Source organism: Sapajus apella, unplaced genomic scaffold, assembly GCF_009761245.1.
Source record: "Sapajus apella isolate SASKATOON/1434 unplaced genomic scaffold, GSC_monkey_1.0 scaffold1, whole genome shotgun sequence".
NCBI lineage: Eukaryota > Metazoa > Chordata > Mammalia > Primates > Cebidae > Sapajus > Sapajus apella.
The window spans coordinates 76,651,504-76,672,721 of record NW_022436941.1 but is presented as its reverse complement, the minus strand read 5'-3'; the positions used below and the strand labels follow the sequence as shown (position 1 = coordinate 76,672,721).

The 21,218-nt window shown below is 43.8% G+C and overlaps 1 pseudogene; it reads right to left on the bottom strand.

Moving 5' to 3' along the window:
- Positions 1-237: 237 nt before the first annotated feature.
- LOC116554286 lies at positions 238-333 on the bottom strand (annotated as a pseudogene).
- Between the last annotated feature and the right edge of the window lie 20,885 nt (positions 334-21,218).

The window sequence follows — 21,218 nt, the reverse complement described above, 5'->3', positions numbered from 1 at the left end:
CCTCCTAGATTATTCTGTCCTTCAGATCATTCTAATTTGAGGACAGGTTAGACAGGAAGATCATTCTGACCAGGAGCACGATGCTTAGATCTGAAAGAGAGCTGTGCTGTATTGAATTCAACTCCTGCCCTCCTAAATATTCAGTGGATGTATCTAACTAAGAAAAATGCAAACTGTAGGACTGTATACCTTTAAATGTTATCCCTGGAAAGAAGTGTAACATTTGGTAAATGTACAAAAAATATGGAAAAAAACTTGCATGTTATGCTTGTACAGGGGCCATGCTAATCTTCTCTGTGCTGTTTCAATTTGAGTCTACATGCTGTTAAGCAATCTCAAGAATATTTTTGAATGAATCTACTACAATAGAAAAGATCAAAGTGTGGCCACAGAGTAAGCATCGTTTTGTAAAACTTACACATCGTTTGTGTAAGTTGCATACATGTGTGCGTATGTGTGGATTAGGATGTAAAGTTTCCTTCTGACTGTAGGTTGTGCCAGCAAATGCTGGGAGCCACTGGTATGGCAGAAAGAGCTTTGGAAGTGGGTTCAAATGCTTAGTTCCAGTCTCTTCTCTGCCAGCAACTACCTGTGTGAGTGTGGCCAAGGAAGTTAACCCCTCTGGGCCTCCACTTCCTTATTTTTAAAATGAGCAGGTTGGACTAGATTATTTTTGAGATCCATTCCTCTCTGATTCTGTCAGTCTGGGGTTTTCCTCATGGCATTGGTGAAACACAGAAGCCTTCCAAATGGGGAAAATGGGTGGAGAGGAGGGGCAGGCACAGAACACCAAGTCCAAGCCAGGTGCAGCCACGTGACTTTGCCAAAAAATGTTTCTTCCAGTGCTCATGCTCACTGCCTGTCACCATGTTGGTGGCACCCTAGATCCTGCTGCCACGAAGGTGTGAATGATGACCATGGTTAAATCCAAATTGGAGCCTGTGGATGGCAGTGGAGGTGAGGACTGCCAAACGCATGCACCTGGTCCTGGGCTTGGCACTGCGAGGGCTCAGAAGGATTTCTTAACGACAGGCATGATAAATACTCCAAGGGGGAAGCAAAGGAAAGGCAACTTAAATAAAACAAGGTAAATTTAGGAGCTGTATTCCCTCTACAATTTAAGTGGCCCTGGAGTAATAAAGACCTTCTTTGGAAAAAAAAAATAAGGGAGGGGAGCAATTTCAGCAGATATGCAATGTGAAATTCCTACTATAACCCCTTCTCTGTTGTAGACTAGCATTTAGTTTTCTGTAAAGAGCAGGGACCTGTTCTCACTTTCCCCCATTTGATGGGTAAGATGCAAAGCTAATTTCATGGTGGAGAAACACCCAAGAGGTTGCCTGCTTTCTGTTAATATAGAAGACATCTTTGACACTAACACATAGAAGATTACACACAACACACACACACACACACACACACACACACACACACACACACACACACACGAGAGCTGATAAATGCATAAATTATTTATTGGTCCTGGGACAGCATAAAACATGACAAGAAATGAGATATATCTGTGTGATATCCTCACACATGTAGAAATTGAAGGAGTATTTTTTTTTTTCCTCAGGTAGAAACATGATTCCAGAAAACATTCTGCCTTTGAAGAACAAAAGTACAAAGATGTTCCACAATTGAAGGTTATAGTTTTGCAAAATTGCTTATTATTCATTGCATTTGGAAACAGGGCATGGAGAAGACAATCCTCTTTCCCAGCCTAAATCTCTTTAGCGTGCTTCAATTTCATGTCACTGCTAGGTAAGATTTAATAAGATGTGTGTCCATTGGCCTGCAAAAAACCTGGTTGACAAGAGCCTTGTGTCACAATGTAGATCAATAGTTGGCTTGGTTGCTGTTCAGGACTGTGTATTTTTAAAGAAATAAATTAATAATTTAAGGCATTTTAGAACTTGTGGAGGGCACCGAACTGACAGCTCAGGGGGTGGGGTCTGTCTGCTGCCCAGAAGCATTATGGGTGCATGTCTGGAAATGTCCCCACCCAGCCCACAGGAGAGCCTCCCCAGTCTTCCTTCCAGGAGACCCAAGAGAAAATGCAGGATGGTGGTTGGGTCGCAGCATGACCAGGATGTGCAGGAGGCACTGCTGGACAGAGCAAGGAGGAAACGCGCTTGTCAGCCCCTCCTTTTGTGTAGGCAGCTGGGGAGATTTAAGAGGTGAGTACCTTTCTGGTCATGACCCACCAGTGCTGGTACTAAACCCAGGAGCCTCATGTCGGAAGTTGGCATAGCCACTTCTTCATTTACTCTGTTTACTTTCAAACTACCAAAACAAAACAAAACCCAAAACCAAAACAAAAAATAACTCAGAATGAAGTCTCAACAACAGAAAAAAAGAGAAAGTCTGCAGTCTGTGCTAACCAAGTGGCCGTTATTTTTGGCTGTGGCTGGGCTGGTGAGATGCTCTTTGGCTGTCTGTCACTGTGCACAGCAGTCTGACTGGAATTTTAGTGAGCCAGGAAAGGGATGGCTATATTTGGCCTCTGGAAGGGAAGTTACTGAGATGGAGACGGAGCTTTGGGTCATAGGATCTGAGCCAATAGGAGGGGAAGCAACTTGCCCCACTCCCCGTATTCAGCTGAGGAAGCGGGTGGGACATCACAGCCAAAACCTTTGGCAGGAAGAGGTCTCTAGGTGAACATACCCCACTGTTCCCAGAGGAGCTTGTTCCAGTCCAAGGAGACCAGCCTTGGTCTGACTGGCCCAGATGAGCATGGGCTCCGCTAAGGCTCCTGTAAAGCAGGATTATCACCTCTGTTAGTCTTCATTTAGCCCTTGGCACGCGATCTAGGCCTTCTCCTGGTATTGTATTCATGGGAGCATCTGACTTGTTTACTAGTTACTATTCATGTGCCCCTATGTTTGCTCCTGGAATATGGGCATTTTGGTTTACTTTTGTGACCCACAAAGCTTCTACATACAAGGACATTTAAAAAATCAAATGTTGGACTAGGTTGCTTTCCCCATTTACGCTCTAGGTTATGTGTGTATATGTGTATACATATATATGTGTGTGTGTATATATACATATACAGACACACACACACAACCTAGAGCTTAAACATTTTATATATATACATACATACGTATATATATATATAATATATGTATGTATTATATATACACATAACCTAGAGCTTAAATGAAGGCAACCTATATAATAAATTATTAAATCTTCAGTTGTATTATAAAAAGAATGACATTTGAGTCATGATAGAAAAACAAGATTATTGTTTATAGAGATATCACTAAAATATGCATTTTGTAAGGCTCATTGATTTATTTCCAATTCGAGAAGTGACATAGACATACAAAATGGTTCATTAGATACTCATTACACCTCCTTGGCTGCTTTTATTAGAAGTACCCACTGTGCCAATGGCAAGGTTGATGTTTTCAGGGGTGGAATCAATGCCTGAAACTCATCAATATCTTATAAGCAGTTTTGGTTTAAGGTATTTTGATGATTTCATTGAAATGTTTTACCCCATTAAAAAGCTATAACTTAAACTGTGGTGCAGGGCAGGCACACATTGGATGATAAATGGCTTTGTGTAAGACATTTCAAATTTATCAAATCTGCATTAAAGAACTATATTTGAAATTGGTTGGAAGGTTGGGTGAATTCTCTAGGTAAAAATGACATTTGTTTTATGGATCCCTCTGAAACAATTCCCCAAGAGTTTTCATTTGAATAAATTATATCCAAGTTCAGCTCTCCAGAAACAGCTGGCATGGGAGAGTTGCCTTTGTTTTTCTGTTTCCTCTTGTCTGGGAAAAGAGTCAATTTCCTCATCTGTAAAGGGAGTGAGACTAGATAACCTGGAGGTCAACGTGCTTATAGCCTTTCACTTATTCATTCATTCCCTTAACACTTATTTACTGAGCGGGGGTGGGCATGTCCTGGCTTTAACGGAACAGCAACATACAAAACCTAGTCCTTGTTCAGGTGGAGACGACATCCTACAAGGAGAAAGACAATAAACAGATGAGATAATTTCATGAATAATGTACTGCTCTGAGGGCAGTAAACAGTAGTATGGTGTTGAGAAATTGTGGGTGGGTGGTGCCAGCAACCTTCTCTGAGAAAGGGTCACTTCCACTGAAGAGAAGCAGGAATGAACATCTAGAGGAATAGCATTCTGGAGAGAGGAACAGCCAAGGTGAGAGGCATTGCAGAAGGGCCCAGGTCTTCCCTTCATGGGTCTTCTTCCCCTGCCTCTGCTGCAACGGTGAATACTCTGCTGTGAGAAAATGACTGAGGCCAAGGTGGTTACAGAGGGAGTACAGAAGGGAGAGAAATCAGAGGATGGGGAACACTGGGATCGGAGGTGGACGGACCTGTTACGATAGACTAGGCTGCACTGCAGTGATGAGTAAACCCCCATCTCAGTGGCTTAACCAAGCACAAGTTTCTTTCTTGCTTGTGTTATGGTCTGATGAGGATCTGATGCTCCTCTCTGAGTAGGGACGCAGATTCATGCTATCATGTGTCTCCACCATTGCAGGGTCCTTTATTTTCAGTCTCATGAATTGGAAGGGGAGAATGGGTGGAAGATTGTGTTGAATGTTTTAGAGGCCAGCCCTATACTGGCTGCCTGACTAGAATCCAGTGACGTGACTATAATCTAATTGGTGAGCATTGAGTCAGTCTTTGCCAAAAGAGAAAAAGATATAAAAGAAGGGATTCTACTGCTCTCCCCCAATCCTTGGAGATTTGCACTGCACATGTACGATCGTGGCCAGGAGTGCTGGTGAAGGGGCTGGGATGAGGAGGTAGTGTCCTCACAGTAATGACTTATCATCTTCACTAGACAATATATGGAGAAGAGAGACTGGGGAAAAGGTCATCATTTCAGCCCTGGAAGGGAGCTCAGGTAGTTGAATCCCTCACTTTAAGCTCATACCAAGTTATTTTGCTGCTTGCTCAGAATCTGGAGTAAAAGCCAGGTTTGATGCAAGAGGCTCCTAACTCCTATTGTGGGGCATTCAAGACTGTGCAACCTGCTTCTTACATCTCAGAACATCTGCTCTAGCCAGGCCAGACTTCTGGAGGCTTCCCATCCAGTAGAGAATGGACTTCATTCCCCTGTGTTCTCATCATTCTCCTGCAATTCCTGGTCCCTTCCCTCTGTCCAGATCTTGTGAGTACTTCTTATCTTTGTAGAATTTCGGTGCCTTGGGGGACCTCAGCTCTGGGGGGTCATGCATATTGTTCCTGTGTACCACTGGCTCATGGAATAGGCTGGCTCAAGGGAGTATGGTCACAAAGAGGCTGTACATTTCTTCCACCCGGCTTCAGGCAGGCTCAGGCAGGTCCCTACTTCCCATGCTTTAGAGATATCTCATGCAAATGTCTTGGCTTTCTGGATTACTTCCAACTACTAGAACATCCTCAATTCTGATAATGATATTTCTTTTCAGTGTTAAAGGTCCAGTTCAGCTTAATGTCAAACTTCAATTTCACCTCCAAATCAAAGCTACTGATTTCAGCTGAAGCTCAGGTTCATGCAGTTGGGAAGGAGGGATTGATTGGCAATTTTATTCTCTCTCTACCTCTTCTCTCTTCTGGCTCTTCCAGGATCCAGACTGGTATTGGTGAGATTAGAGGAAGAGGGACAAAAAAAATCTCACATCAAGATTCCCTCTTGGCTTTGGCTGAGAGGCCCCGCAATGCCCTTCATTCTGGCAGGGTTCTTTCATGAGGCATATTTTTGGGGACCTAGAGGAAACTCCTCGCACTCATCACATAAGCTTCAACCACTTTTCCCCCATTACTCCACTCCAGCCACGCTGACCTTTTTTCTGTTCACAATTCTGGGAAGTTCCTTTCAGCCTCAGAGCCTTGGTGTTTTCATCCTTCCCGCCTGGAATCTGCTCTCCCTCTCTTTTCTAAGTAGTCCCTAGTGATTATTAAAATCCCAGCTCGAGCATCAGTTCTTCGGAACACCCTACCCTAAACTCTTAACAGGGCGGGCTCTAGTTGTGCACTCTCTCAGCCCCTGTAATGAAGACATTAATTGTATAAACAGTTGTTTAGCATCCAACTTTCCCATTGAATGTGAGCTCTAAGAGGGCCTGCTAAATAAGTGTATTAGGCTGTTTTTGCATTGCTATAAAGAAATACCCAAAACTGGATAATTTATAAAGAAGAGGTTTAATTGGCTCACGATTCTGCAGGCGGTACAAGTATGATTGCAACATCTGTCTCTGGTGAGGCTTCAGGAAGCTTACAATCATGGCAGAAGGCAATGAGAAGCCAGCATGTCACATGGTGAGAGCAGAAACAAGAGAGAGAAAAGGGGGAGGTCCCAGAGTTTTAAACAACCAGGTCTCTCATGAACTAGCTTGAGTGAGAATTCACTTATCCCCAAGGGGATGGTGCTAAACTATTAATGAGAGATCTGCCCTCATGATTCAGTCACCTTCCACCATGCCCAACCTCTAACATTGGGAATCACATTTCAACATGAGATTTGGAGGGGACAAACATCCAAACCATATCGATAGACATTTGTAGAAAGACAGAACAAATGAATATTCCTAATAAGCAAGTGAGCATCTCGACATGCCAAGCAGCTAGTAGGCACTTAATTATTTGTGGAACTGACATGAAATTGAAGGCAGGAGCCATGTCCACTAACATCTGGATTCATGATATGACTTAGTTCAATAAATACCTGTTGCCCAGTGTTTTGAATAACCTCATCAGAGTTAATACAAATAATGAAGAATTGGCTGGAATGTGATTCTGACCTGCACTTTATGGATGCTCCTCAATGTCAGCAGAAGAATTACTGTTACCTTTACAAAGAACTATGTCAGCTAAGGCATGATGCCTGCCTTTAATCAGCTGACTTTGTATTCTGTGGTCTGGGAGGAACAAGATTGCAGGAAGGGACATGGATAATGTAACCACAGATCCAAAGAATGACAATTACTAAATAATTTGTCCTTTTGTTCTCTTTAGTACACTTGTACCTCTATTAGCCCAACCTATCCAATTCTTGGTTCTCCAAACAGGGTCACCATATGTACCTTCAACCTGACTTGTATGAAGACTTGTTTTATTAGTCACAATTAGTTGCAGGTGCAAAGACGGAGGGCACAACTAACTGTGTCTGGAATCACCTCCTCACATACGCAATTAAACACTTGCACACTCAGAATTAGGTTCAAGTGGCTAATTGCACCCGGAAGTAGGTAATTGCAGGTGCAATTAGCTACAAGTGCAATTTTTCACCCGAGACTAATTGCTCCCAAAGTAAGGAGATAGGGATTGGAAATTCAGCACCGAATGTATGTGTGGTTATTGCAACCACCTGTGATTTTAATAGTTGCCACCCCCCTTGACTTGTGGTGGCCTCCCTTTGGTCTTTTTGAATAGTTAGATTGCTTAACTCCTTCTGTATATTTGTTCTACAGCATTCTCTTTCCTATTGGGTATTCTTTTCCTTACTTAGATAGACCCTCTTTCTTCAGAATTCATTTATTTTCTTCTGGAATCCCTGGCTATTTTAAAGGCCATATATTCCTCCACTGTTTAACTGTACCTAAAGCTCCTCAGAATCTAAGTAAGACATGGTCAATAAATTGGTCAGCTTAGTGGATGGTGATCTTCAGGTAGCTCTTGAACACTGCTCCTTGAGGAATAACATTTAAACATAACAGATGTAAAGCTCTTCTTCCCATCCCTGGTGACAAGGGAATGGATCACTCCATCAAAACACCCAGAAGCCTGCCTTCACTAGCAGGTTTAATGTTTTCCTACTAGCTTTTCTCCTATATCAGTAAAAGTCCAATCAGGAAAACACCATAGGTTTTTTTTTAATTTTTAAATTTTTATTTATTTATTTTTTTGAGATGGAGACGTGCTCTATCGCCCAGGTTGGAGTGCAGTGGTGTGATCTCAGCTCACTGCAACCTTTGCCTTCTGGGTTCAGGCAATTCTCCTTCTTCAGCCTCCCAAGCGGCTGAGATTAAAGGTGCCCACTGCCACGCCTGGCTAACTTTTTGTATTTTTAGTAGAGATGGGGTTTCACAATGTGGCCAGGCTGATTTTGAACTCCTGACCTCAAGTGATCCACCTGCCTTGGCCTCCCAAAGTGCTGGGATTACAGCCATCAGCCCCCATGCCCAGCCAGTTTTTTTTTTAATGACTATAAAATTAAAGCATAATTGGAAAAAATTCAATAAATTTTATTTTAAATAGAATACAGTAAAAATACCAATGGAACAGGACAGAGGTCTCGGAGGCAACACAACATATCTACAACCACCTGATCTTTGACAAACCAGACAAAAACAAGCAATGGGGAAAGGATTCCCTGTTCAATAAATGGTGTTGGGAAAGCTGGCTAGCCATGTGCAGAAAGCAGAAACTGGACCCCTTCCTGACACCTTACACTAAAATTAACTCCAGATGGATTAAAGACTTAAACATAAGACCTAACACCATAAAAACCCTAGAAGAAAATCTAGGCAAAACCATTCAGGACGTAGGTGTAGGCAAGGACTTCATGACCAAAACACCAAAAACATTGACAACAAAAGCCAAAATAGACAAATGGGACCTAATCAAACTCCACAGCTTCTGCACAGCAAGAGAAACAATCATTAGAGTGAATTGGCAACCAACAGATTGGGAAAAAATTTTTGCAGTTTACCCATCTGACAAAGGGCTGATATCTAAAATTTACAAAGAACTAAAACAGATTTACAAGAAAAAAACTAACAAGCCCATTCAAAAGTGGGCAAAGGATATGAACAGACACTTTACAAAAGAAGACATATGTGAGGCCAACAAACATATGAAAAAATGCTCATCATCACTGGTCATCAGAGAAATGCAAATCAAAACTACATTGAGATACCATCTCACGCCAGTTAGAATGGCGATCATTAAAAAATCTGGAGACAACAGATGCTGGAGAGGATGTGGAGAAATAGGAACACTTTTACACTGTTGGTGGGAGTGTAAATTAGTTCAACCATTGTGGAAGACAGTGTGGCGATTCCTCAAGGACATAGAAATAGAAATTCCATTTGACCCAGCAATCCCATTACTGGGTATATATCCAAAGGATTACAAATCGTTCTACTATAAGGACACGTGCACACGAATGTTCATTGCAGCACTGTTTACAATAGCAAAGACCTGGAACCAACCCAAATGCCCATCGACGATAGACTGGATAGGGAAAATGTGGCACATATACACCATGGAATATTATGCAGCCATCAAAAATGATGAGTTTGTGTCCTTTGTAGGGACATGGATGAACCTGGAAACCATCATTCTCAGCAAACTGACAGAAGAGCAGAAGATCAAACACCGCATGTTCTCACTCATAGGCGGGTGTTGAACAATGAGAACACATGGACACAGGGAGGGGAGCACTACACACTGGGGTCAGTTGGGGGGAAATAGGGGAGGGACGGTGGGGGGTGGGATGCTGGGGAGAGATAGCAAGGGGAGAAATGCCAGATGTAGGTGATGGGGAGGAAGGCAGCAAATCACACTGCCACGTGTGTTCCTATGCAACAATTTTGCATGTTCTTCACATGTACCCCAAAACCTAAAATGCAATAAAATAAATAAATGGGAAAAAAAAATAAAAAAAAAAGAATACAGTAAAAATAACCAAGGAAAACAAAACTGTTAATACTACTACAGAAAGTCTTTTGATCATGTAAACGTTATTTAAGGAGTTGCTCACCATAGCTATTTTAACAGAGATAATTTAATAGAGGGAATTATTAGGCTAGTATTAGGACGGCAAAGGCAAAAAAGGAACCCTGAGGTATCTCAGAAATAGAAACTGCAGGAAGCAGCTACCACCCCAAGAGCTGTGGAAGCAAGAAACTGAGGTTCATAGAACCTAGATGCTTACAGGAAGGGCCCAGCAAAGCTGGAACACAGGCCTCTGGTGGAGAGTGTTCCTAGGCTGGTGTGGAACCTCAGCAGCTTGAGGAAGGATCACATAGAGCTGGGACTCAGAGCTCTAAAGAGGGGACACTGTCCAACTGGTTTTATACCCTGGGAGTTTAGAGAAGAGACCTGGCAGAGTTGGGACCCAGAGTGAGTGGGGCTGCCTCCCAGGTGGTCCTGAACTGTGAGCAACCCACTAAACACTGCAGCACTATTTATAAAAAGGAAAAAAAAAATGCCTGCAGGATGTGCCCTGGATCCTGGGGCTTGTGGTTTTTTGTTGGATCCAACCAGGATGAAGCATGTTTTGATATGAGCAGGTAAAAAAGGGGCATGAAGTTAGTGAATCGGAGCCTTTGCAGGTCTGTGCTTTTATGTGTATCTTCTTTTCTCCATGTTCAGCACTTTCCTTTGCATAATTTTATTCTCATTGTATCATGCTGAAAATGTGTGCATGTATGAGAGAGACAGAGAGAGAGAGAAAGAGAGAGAGAGAGAGAGAATATCATGGTGAGTGCGAGCCAGTGGTGGTCATAAGATGGTCATCTTAGCAGGTGTGCACAGCTGGCCCTGCCCAGCGATCTGCAGCAGGTTTCATTTCCTCATAGTTCACCTGGCCAGTTAATCTCCTTTTGCCTTTTCCTGCTGTGAGAGTTCATGGCCAGGCTGAAACCAACCTCCTGACTTCTGTGGAGTGCTGACTCCTCCGCTTCCCTGCTTAGTCACTCTGAGGTGGAACAGGATCCCACTTGCTAAGCTCGTGGCGGCCTCTGCTGAATGCCAATCTGAAGGGGCGATCAACCCCTTTGAACTCTCTCTGGCTATTGAGTCTGCCATTGTTCAGACCCTGCAGTGTGCATGGACTGATGACAAAGCCCGGGTGAGGAAGCAAGAGATGACAACCGGAGGGGAGCGGGGGAGGGCAGGAAGGGCTTTGACTTGGCCTGGACACCTGGCGACGCTTTATTGCCCCAGACAGACTCTCCTGCTCCAAGACTCCAGCCCAGGGCCTGTGGAGGTCACTTGGCTCTTGCTGCCCACGGGAAGGCAGTGTTTACTTGGGCAGCGGAGCCGGGCTCCTTAATGACTGCTTCAGCTGAGCATTTCTACTTGGCAAGGAGAGCAAATGTTCCTTTGCCCTTACCACCCTGCTTAGTTGCAACTTAGGCTTCTCAAGAAGGGACATAAATATTAGGGAAGCTGGGTCACCTACCAGTGGTTTGGGCTAAGAAAAACATTTTTTTTTCTTCTCAGGAAAATGAATAAAACCACGTGATGGGAAATGCTGGAAACAGAGGAAAAAGAACAACAGCTTTAAAAGATCTGAGTAAGATGCAGTCGTCACTAATAGCATTTGAAGGTGTTTTTACCCATCCCTCCCCTGTGCAAATAGTTCACTCATTCATTCATTCATTCCATAAGTGTTAGTTGAGTGCCTACCATTGCCACTTGGTGGAGATAGGACCCTGAAAAAAAATAGATCAAAAGTCTAGCTCCTAGGGAGCTTATACTCTTGGTAGGGGGCACATCCTGCCCATTCAATTTCTTATCCTGTTTTCATTTGTTAGTCGATCTTAGGAGCTTTTCTCCTGTCATTGCATCATCTTCATACCCATTATTCTGATATTGCTTGCTTTTCTGAGTGACTGGATCAGACTCTACTTAACCATCTCACTGCTGTCCAGTGGTTTCCCATTTGCACAGTTTTAAATAATGCTGTGATAAATATATTTGTGTAGGCAGATTAAAAAATATATATTTTTGGGGTAATTTCCTCTCTGGCTATATCTTTCACAGTATCAGGTAGGACTCTTAGTTACAAACAACAGACCCCACATCTGGTTAACTTAAGCAGAAAGGGAATTTACTGGAAGGCTATCTATCTGGTAGCGTATGGAATTGACCAAAGGCTGGAGAACCAGCTCAGAAAAGCATCAGGAGCCAGGGTCAGGGGGCAGGTCCACACCTTGTACAGCCCCTGGAACCTGCTGCAGGCCATTCCTCACTGCCTCCTACTCTCCTCTCAAGTCTACCAGCGTTTTTAAGGAGAAATCTCTCTCCTCCTGAAGCCTCTGTCTGGTGTCCTGGAATCTCGAGTTCAGGGTGGAGCACTGGTGGCTGGGCGAAGGTCAGTAGCCCACTGTTCTGTTTCTAGGGAGTGAGAGGAGGTGTCCTTCCCGGTTCTCCATGGCTTTTGTCCCTCGCCTCAGCTTAGGGAGGCTGCTTGGATCCTGGGTAGGAAAGAGGAGAAATATCCGCTACAAACACATTCCTTTTCTTCCTATGTGTGTGTTTGTCATGTGTGGGATGACAGAGGGTAGGGACACGGTTAAAGACACATTGAATTTTGGCTGCCAGAGTCGGGTGTAAACACTTCTCTGTAGTGCTAGTAGGGGCCAGGGATTCTCAGCACCTCCAGGAGCCTGGGGACTCAGCCTTGGGGACTAGAGAAAAGAGGGTGAAATCCACATTGATGATTGCTTTTCGATAGGTAAGGAAACTGAAACTTAAAAAGGATATATGACTTACAGCTGCCAGCTAACCTGGGCTGCCAGGACTTGAGTGCAGGTCTTCTGAAACACCTGAGGAAGTATTACTTCCCTGCTCTGGGCTGGTGGCCTATAAGGAGTGCCTGGAGCAATCCCATTGCTGGGACAAAAGTGCTTTCAACAAAGGGGCCTTTGCAACAAGCCTTTCTTTGTTTGGCCACCGGGCTGTTCCCTGGAGTAATTAAAGCCTGTAGTCCTTAGATATAAGGCTGGCTGACACGACTTGACAGTAATAGAGCAATGTGAGTTTGGGTGCCAACGCTAGATTGGAAAGGCATGTCTTCCTGCTCCCAGACACCTAGACATGGACCACGTGGCTAGATGGCCCTGCCCCTCCTCCCTGGCCACTCTGTGTAGAGGAGGACAGCACCCACTGGTCCTACAGGATGGGGGCTAGTGGCACTCTCCTGGGCAGTGCCAGGTGAGTAGGCTGGCCTGCAGCTTTAATGCTGTGACCATGTCTCTGGGACCTGCTGGTGGACGTCTGGCCTATTGCTGCTCAGAGGAGAAAGGTCACAGCCCTCTAAGGGTCCTTGGATATCGGGCGCTGCCCACCTGCATCTTGTCCATAGCGTCCCCCCTCGGGTGGGGAGGTGCTGCTTTCCTTTGTCTAGGGAAATGTTCACCCCTGGACTCCCTTGGGGTCTTTGGACACAGCATTAAAATTGGCTTCTGTGTTTAGTTGCCTTCTGTGAGGCTCTACCTTTATGCTAAAGGTCCTCAGGTGGAGGAGAAAAGACAAACTTGACTCTCCCCAGAACTAGGAAATTAACCTTTTATAAGAGTTGCACCGCTGGGGACCGTGAAGGACATCGGATGTAAACTCGTCTCTGCTCTCAGAGAATTTTAGACATCTCTCTGTGCGGCCACCACTTGGAGGAGAAAAGAGAGAAGCTTCTCTTATTAAAGACAGTGCCCTGGGTCAGGGCCTTCACAGGCTGAGAGCTCTGCAGGGCCCTTCACTCACCCTGTCCCCTGCAGACACTCAAGGTGCAGCTCCTCTGCCAGCAAACGAAGGCGTTCCCGGCATAGGTTAAAGTGGAATTTCGGCATTGGCAGAGTTAACATTCATGAATTCAACAATGTGTGCCCTCAAGGGCCCATGGCAGGAGATGAGGTTTAATTGTGCTGAAGCACATATTTCCATCACATGTGGTGGATGAGTCACTTCACTACTGAGAACTGGGTACAGGGTTTCAGCAGTTTTGGGCTCTTGGTTCCTCATCACCAAAGGCACTTTGTGGGGGATCTTTATGTTTCAGCAGTGTTTCAGAATCTGGGGAGTCATGAGCGACTGAGGCTGGGTCTCCTGCTATACGGGAGGTATCTGGTGGGGAGGGGGCTGGGGTTTGGGAATGTCCCCTGGCCATGCCACTTCCCCTCCAGCCCACGACCCTCTGGAGCCCTCAGGTTTGGGATCAGGCTCTTTCAGGCTCAGCCCCACCTGCCAACCAGGGGCAGGTGCTCCCACCCTCAAGATGCACATAGCTGCATTGTCTGCTGAGAATTTAAAACCAGTAATAAAATTGACTATGAGTCAGTTTGTTTTTTATTATCCCCAGGCCAGTAATTCTAAACAATGTCAGTGATAAAATAATCCTCCCACAAATCTTTTGTTGGTCCACTTTCTAAACAATTGCTGTGGTGACTATTGAATTTTAATTCTATGCATTCATATACATCTGTGTATGTGTGTGTGTGTATACCTGTATATATAAACACATACATATATATGCTTTGAATTAGCATAGTTACTTATTCTTTTACAAGTATCATATTCTATGTGAAAGATAATTAGGAGAACTTTCAGTAAGAAAGAACAGTTCAAGATGGTTTGAACTGGCTTCAGGCACAGTTTGTGTCTCCAGCTCCCGCGGCACTAAGTATGCCTGCATTAAAATAATCGATAAAGGCTGATAGCACAGTAATTGCAAAGCCAAGACACAAAACCTGAGTTAATTTAATTCTGCCATTCTGCGTGACCACTCGGAATTTTAATTTGTGTTTAAAGTTTAGTAAATGCAAATTTTAGTTCACACACGAGATATTTGACTGAATTTGAATAATATCTTGAAAATTAAAATTTATTCTGTTTAAATTATTGTTTTAAAGCTAATGAATGAATCATGAGAGTAATAATAATTACTGATTATTACATGATTATCACTGAAAATAATTTTGTCCCCTAGAGGAGGATATTAAAGTTTTGGGAGTCAGATATGCTATCTTGGCCACTGCCCATGCTGATTCAGATGACTGAAATTGTTCCAGGTTATTGAAACAGGAGGGTATTAATAATCAGGTATTAATTGGCCTATGAACATTTTGGAAGTGCTGAACAAGCAGACTCTGGTTGGAGCTTTCAGAAACAATTCCAGTTCCCAGAATGATGCTCTGATACGATTAAGGGAAACTGTGTCCCCCATGTCCACGGCAGAGCCCACCATTCTGCCATGATTTGAGCCAGCAAAGTAAAGGCCTTGTGCTGTGCCTCCTATCCCACTTACCTGGGCTCTCAGTTGAGGTCTCATGCAGGTGTGTCTGGTTGGTAGAAACCAATCCCATCAGGAACCCTACCTGCAAAGGAGGAAGGGAAAGTAAGTTTTTCATTTTCCAGTGTCTACAGTATAGACTGGTTCCCTGAGGAAGTTAGGAACGGAGGCTGAGCCAGCGGGCCCACAGCATCCTCCACATCTACCCAACTGAGTTTCTACACTTGACCTTTTGGTCTCTAGATGGGCAAGAACCTCCGCTGTCTGGCAGCCAGGTTCTGGCTCATGCTGGCATTGGAGGGAATAGTTGCCTCTGTAGTGAAGTGTGTCCAACCCAGCTATTCTTTTCCTTTTTTTTTCCGAGACATGGTCTCACTCTGTTGCCCAGGCTGGAGTGCAGTGGTGCAACCTCAGCTCACTGCGGCCTTGACCTCCCAGGCTCAAGCCATCCTCCCACCTCAGTCTCTCAAGTAGCTGGGACCACAGCTGCATGCCACCACACCTGGCTAATTTTTTTTTTTAATATTTTGAGTAAAGGCTGATCCAAAACCCCCACAGCTTTTCATAATGCTACTCCTAAACTCTGCCCCCCATTAAAGTGCATGAATCTTTATCATTATTCTTTAATAGTAACTTTTATTGTAGAGGCAGGGTTTCGTCACATTGCCCAGGCTGGTCTCGAACTTCTGAGCTCAAGCAATCCACCCGCCCCGGCCTCCTAAAGTTCTGGGCATTGCAGACATGAGTCACCGCACCCAGCCTCAGCCCAGCCATTCTTATGCTGTCTCTCCCCATACTCCCACCTTCCCACACCCCATGGAACTTCTCTGCCTAGGCTCTGCAACTTGGAATCTTCTGCTGGTGCTTTGTGAGTAGTAACTCCAAATCTTCTCTCCCTCAACTCACAACCATCTCTTGAGTAAAGGCTGCTCCAAAACCTCCACAGCTTTTCATAATGCCACCCCCAAACTCTGCTCCCCTCCCAAATGCATGAATCCTTATCATTATTTTTTAATAGTAACTTTTTTCAGGGATTCTTCTCAATACATATTTGCAGACTAAATGTAACCCTTGTCCTCAAGGAGTTTTCACCATCATCCCCATAACATTAAAAATATTCTAATTTGCATCTATCCTTGGGTCCCTAAATCTCAGCCCTCCTGTCCCTCGTAGGGGCAGTGGGTGTTTGTGGTGATGTTGGGAGTGAGGAGTAGGTTCCACAATGACTGAGCTAGAGCTTGACCCTTCAGAGACGGCAGGATGCACCCTTGGTGTGGAAGTGCCAGGTGAGGCCCAGCTTCCTACAGGAGGTTTGAACCCTGAGCCTGTCCTGTGGCCCAGGATGCAGGGCCCACCTCAAAGACTGAAGCTCTGTTTATAAGGTAGGAAGGAGCAAAGAACATGCAATGACCTGGAACTGAAGAGCCTGAATTTCCTTCTGTCACAGGTTCTTAATAGCTGCATGACCATGGACTAGTCGGGAAGAAGGTTACTCACAATGAAGACGGTTATTTACTTCTGAAGTAGTGGGACTAGGAAAAGAGGTGGCACATAAGGAAAGAGGAAGCAGGGCTTAGGACACTGGGGTATTTCCCTCTGGACTGCTTCTCCAGGAAAGCCTGGAGACAGCACAGATGATCCGTATGGCAGGCTATGCCTTGCTCTGCCCCACCCTGCCCTCCACCACCATCAGGGCACTTGGAAGGAAATACGTCCAGAATGCTAAGCTCCAATGTGGAGTGAAACCGAGGATGGAAGTGGGCCTGGCAATATCTGGGTTGCTTTCCCCTGCCCACCAATTCACACAGGTTTCCAGCACTCCTCTGAAGCCTTTTCTCTTTCTTCTCTACAGCTTCCTAATGGCTGAGCTACACTTTACTTCTTAAAATGGAGACTGAGAGTTTGACCTATTATTCTTCACTGAATACACAGGAAGTCACATTTCCTCATTTCCTTTTGAACATTGTACCCTTTTCCTGAAAGGATTTCTTCTCTTCAAAGCACAGTTACCCAGTGTCTGTCCTGCAGGGACACTTCACACACACACACACACACACACACACACACACACACACACACACATCTATGAAATTGATTTAATTTCTTCCTGGGTTCTCATTTACCAAAATGACGAACCAACTGGGAAGCCTACAAAGGAGAACATGGTCAAGATTAGACTCTTCTTTAAAGATACAGCTAATTCCAGCCAGCACAGTAAGATTCTAAAGTTAAGAGTGCATTGTGAAATGTAAATCGATGTGACATTGTCAAAGAAAATGACCTGTGGGCTTGGGAGGTTGGTGTTTGTAGGAAGAGGCCAAAGTGTGCATCTTAATCTTGATTTCCTTAGGGAATATTTTCTCTTCTGTGTTCCTGACTCTGATTATGTTCTTACGCAATCAAAATAGCTCTAGTCTCCAGGGCTGGACAGTTTCTTTTTCTTTCTTTTCTATTCTTTCTCTCTCTCTCTTTTTTCCCCCCACGGGGCAAATTACTGTTGTTTTGTTGTTGTTTTGATCAGTGACAACTGTTTGATTTTTCAGCTGTAAGTATACACATGTGCACAAAATCCCATCCTAGTAGGAGGAAAAGGATTGGATTTAAAGTCCTCCTTGGTATATAAATTATTTAATGCACAGAGACCTTAGAAAACCAAAGTTCAGCATCCAGGGGTTGACCTCAAAATGGCATGAACAATCCAATAGGCAAGCACCAGATTTCTTCATTTATATCCATAATCTCAGGGTACCATGAAGCCTGTAGCCTTAGGAAAAATTCAGCTGGGATTTTTATTTAACACCAAGCTTCTTTGGCCTAGCTTTAAATGGATAGTAGGGACGGTGTAACTAGATGGATAGCCAGGTTATAACAGAAACGCTGAATTACAGTGTAAGTTCTGTCTCTCCCAGCTCTTCTTCCCTGTCCTATCTCATCATTTGGTAACTTCTCTTCTGCATAGTGTCATAGCCATTTTTTGGATCTTGAACCACAGCCTAGTTTTCAAAAAATCCATCCATCTCCATATCTGGACTTTGCTCAGACACTCCCTAAGCTCTCTTTCAATTTCTTGAGCTATGTACTTCAGTGAACTGCAAACAAACAGATCATTTTCCTGATAGTGATAAGGTGATTATAGACTTCACTTCACTGCTTGGTGCCCTTCAGATATGCTTCCTACAAAACTCCTCAGCAGAACAAACATAGTTACTGAATTTGGTTACTGGTACACAATGAAATAATACTGAAATAACATAGTTACATTGTTATAATATAGTTAAATCATGCAGCAAGTTGCACACAATAGAAAATGCAGTTAGGCAGAGAGAATGAAATTAAGGGTTAGAGGTAAAAGGGAGGATATATCTTTAGATGTGATTTGAAATGAAAAGCAGACACCCTCGAAAGGACATACAAAGATGTCACCAGATGATGCCTGAGGAAGCAGCTTCTCTTGTCAACCAAAGCAAGACTGGGTAAGGACAGTGGGAAGGGCATGTTCAATTGGCTGTATAGCTGATCTTGTATAGCCTTCCTTTCTCCTCCACCGTGATCATTCTGATTTAGTCTTTATCACCTCTTCCCGGGCCTTTACAATTGCTAAATAGCTGATCTTCCAGTTCTTTTCTGATTTATCCCACAAAGCACTGCCAAATCAATTGTCCTTTAACACCACTCTGATTATTTCATTCTTCTCTTCCAAATCCTTCAAGCTCCTCATTACTTACTGAAGTAGAATAAGTAGCGCTTTCTTAGCTTGGCATTCAAGGCTCTTTCTTCTAGCTGTACTTCTCAGAGTGAACCAGCACATCAGCATCATGAGGCAACTTGTTTAGAGTTTCAGAATTCCAGGCCCCATCTTAGAGCCATTCAACAGGAATCTGCATTTTATCAAGATCCCTAGATGATTTATATGCACAGAAAGCTTGAGAAGTGCTCTGGCCAAACAAAAATACTTAAATATTTTCTTTCCTACTTCTGGGTTTTGCCTATGCTATTATATCCACTTTTACTTTATCTTTGCCTCTCCACATATGGGACCCTTTCATGATCATCTCAAATGTTATCTCCTCCAAAGAACCTTTCCCCATTAGCCTATGGACCAGGCAGACCAATCTTCAGAATGCTTACTCTGCCCTTTACAAATTGAACTACTACCCTGACGAAGGGGTAGTTTTATTATACCCCTTGACTTGGTCCTTTTGACCATAGAGGTTTGGTCCAGTTGACCTTGTGGCCGCCCAGCAACCCAGAATGTGGTCATGTGAAATATGAGTAGCGACAATAAAATTCTCTCTCCATTTTAGAATTTAAGTAAAGCAGTTACACTAAACACCAGGAGATAGAGTCAAGGTCATGAGAAGTCATGTGCAAACTACAGTTGTGAGGAAACAGACACTTTGAGCAGCCAAGTTGGTAAAGGGAGGAGGATGGAGCAAACATGCAGACATGGTAGAGCCGCCATGAGAGAAGGACAGAGGAGATGGAGAGAAAAATGTGTTCCCAGATCTGTCCACGTTGAGGATGACTTTCCTCTACCAGGTTGTAGGTTCTTATAATAACATCTTCTAACCCCCAATACTTGAGAAAAATTGCATAAGTGTCCATTCCTGGCAACCAGGAGAGCCTACTTTGGATCCCTGGGTGGAGCTGCCTTCATCCCTAGCCTTCTCTTTGAGACTGTGTTTCCTCATTCTTTTTTTTTTTTTTTTTGAGATGGAGTTTTGCTCTTGTTACCGAGGCTGGAGTGCAATGGTGCGATCTCGGCTCACCGCAACCTCCGCCTCCCGGGTTCAGGCAATTCTCCTGCCTCAGCCTCCTGAGTAGCTGGGATTACAGGCATGCACCACCATGCCCAGCTGATTTTCTGTATTTTTAGTAGAGATGGGGTTTCACCATGTTGACCAGGATGGTCCCGATCTCTTGACCTCGTGATCCACCCTCCTCAGCCTCCCAAAGTGCTGGGATTACAGGCGTGAGCCACCGCGCCCGGCTCCCTCATTCTTTTTGACTGTTGCACAGGCTTACATTATAACACCTGTGATGCTATAAACACAAGCTACTAACAAATTGTAATACAATTGTGTCCTCTCATTTTTTGAACAGTAGCAAGGTGCATGCTTAAAAATAATCACAGGATTGATTCAAATTGAATTCTAGGGAAGCAAAGCCTTAAAGTAAAGGGAGGTAATGGGATTTATCATTAATAAAGGCAACTGAACTGTGGAGTGGTCAGCATTTATTTGAAGTCTCTGGTGCATTGTACCAATCAAGCCAAAGAGCCACAATCTAGTGTGCATTTTTAATGCAAGCTGTTCAGTGTCATAGCAGCAAAATGAATAATACCCATCTCTCAGAAACCTGATCTCAGCTGACGGTATTTTATCAGTAAAATAACTTCTTATAGTTAGTTGGATGTACCAAACACATGTTTTCAGCTGGTCAGCAATCTTCCTCCTTAACCTTTAATCTGATCCAGGCTGTTCCTACAGATTACTGGACAAATGACGTTCTGAGAATGATGGGTCCCTGCAGGTTGAAGGAAGCAGCTTCACTGCCACTGTTTGGAGGGTTGCCTCCCTCTGAAGATCAGTGTGGGTCTGTGTTTGTGTGGGCATGATGGTATACGCAGGGGAGCTATGTGCACTAAGAGAAATGGTTTTGTGTAGGCATGCTTTTCTTTTAGGGTGTGTTATCAAGTTGAATCTTAAAAGTGTCATTATACTTGTTTGGTAGGGAAACAGAGAGGGGGTCCTAATTTTACAAGTACACAGGAATTTCTTTCCCCTCTCTTAACTCTCTCTTGAAGAACACCACCCTCCAAATCCGGAGGTTTCATCTGCTTTTAAGTTAGAAGCTTCTACTTTAATGGCTTTGTGACTCACAGGGCTCGGGTGATGGTTGCTTTTTCTGTGTATAGAACTATAATCCTTCTCAATTATCAAAGACATAAATTACTATTATTTCCTTACCAGATCGAACATCTTGCTTAAATATGTGAAAGAAAAATTGTTGGTTGTCTGGTGAATTTTCCTCTTGGAAAAACTGCCTATTCTTAATCTACAAGTTCAATGAAAGTTCAAAAGTTTATCAGTGCAAACTCTGTATTCTAATAATTCATCAACCAGCTTCTACATCCACATCAGTAGACTCCAGGTGGAGATGTTTTTGTCTTTTCTCCCATGTAAAAGTAATCAAACAGCACATTTCCTGGGCATATCACAAA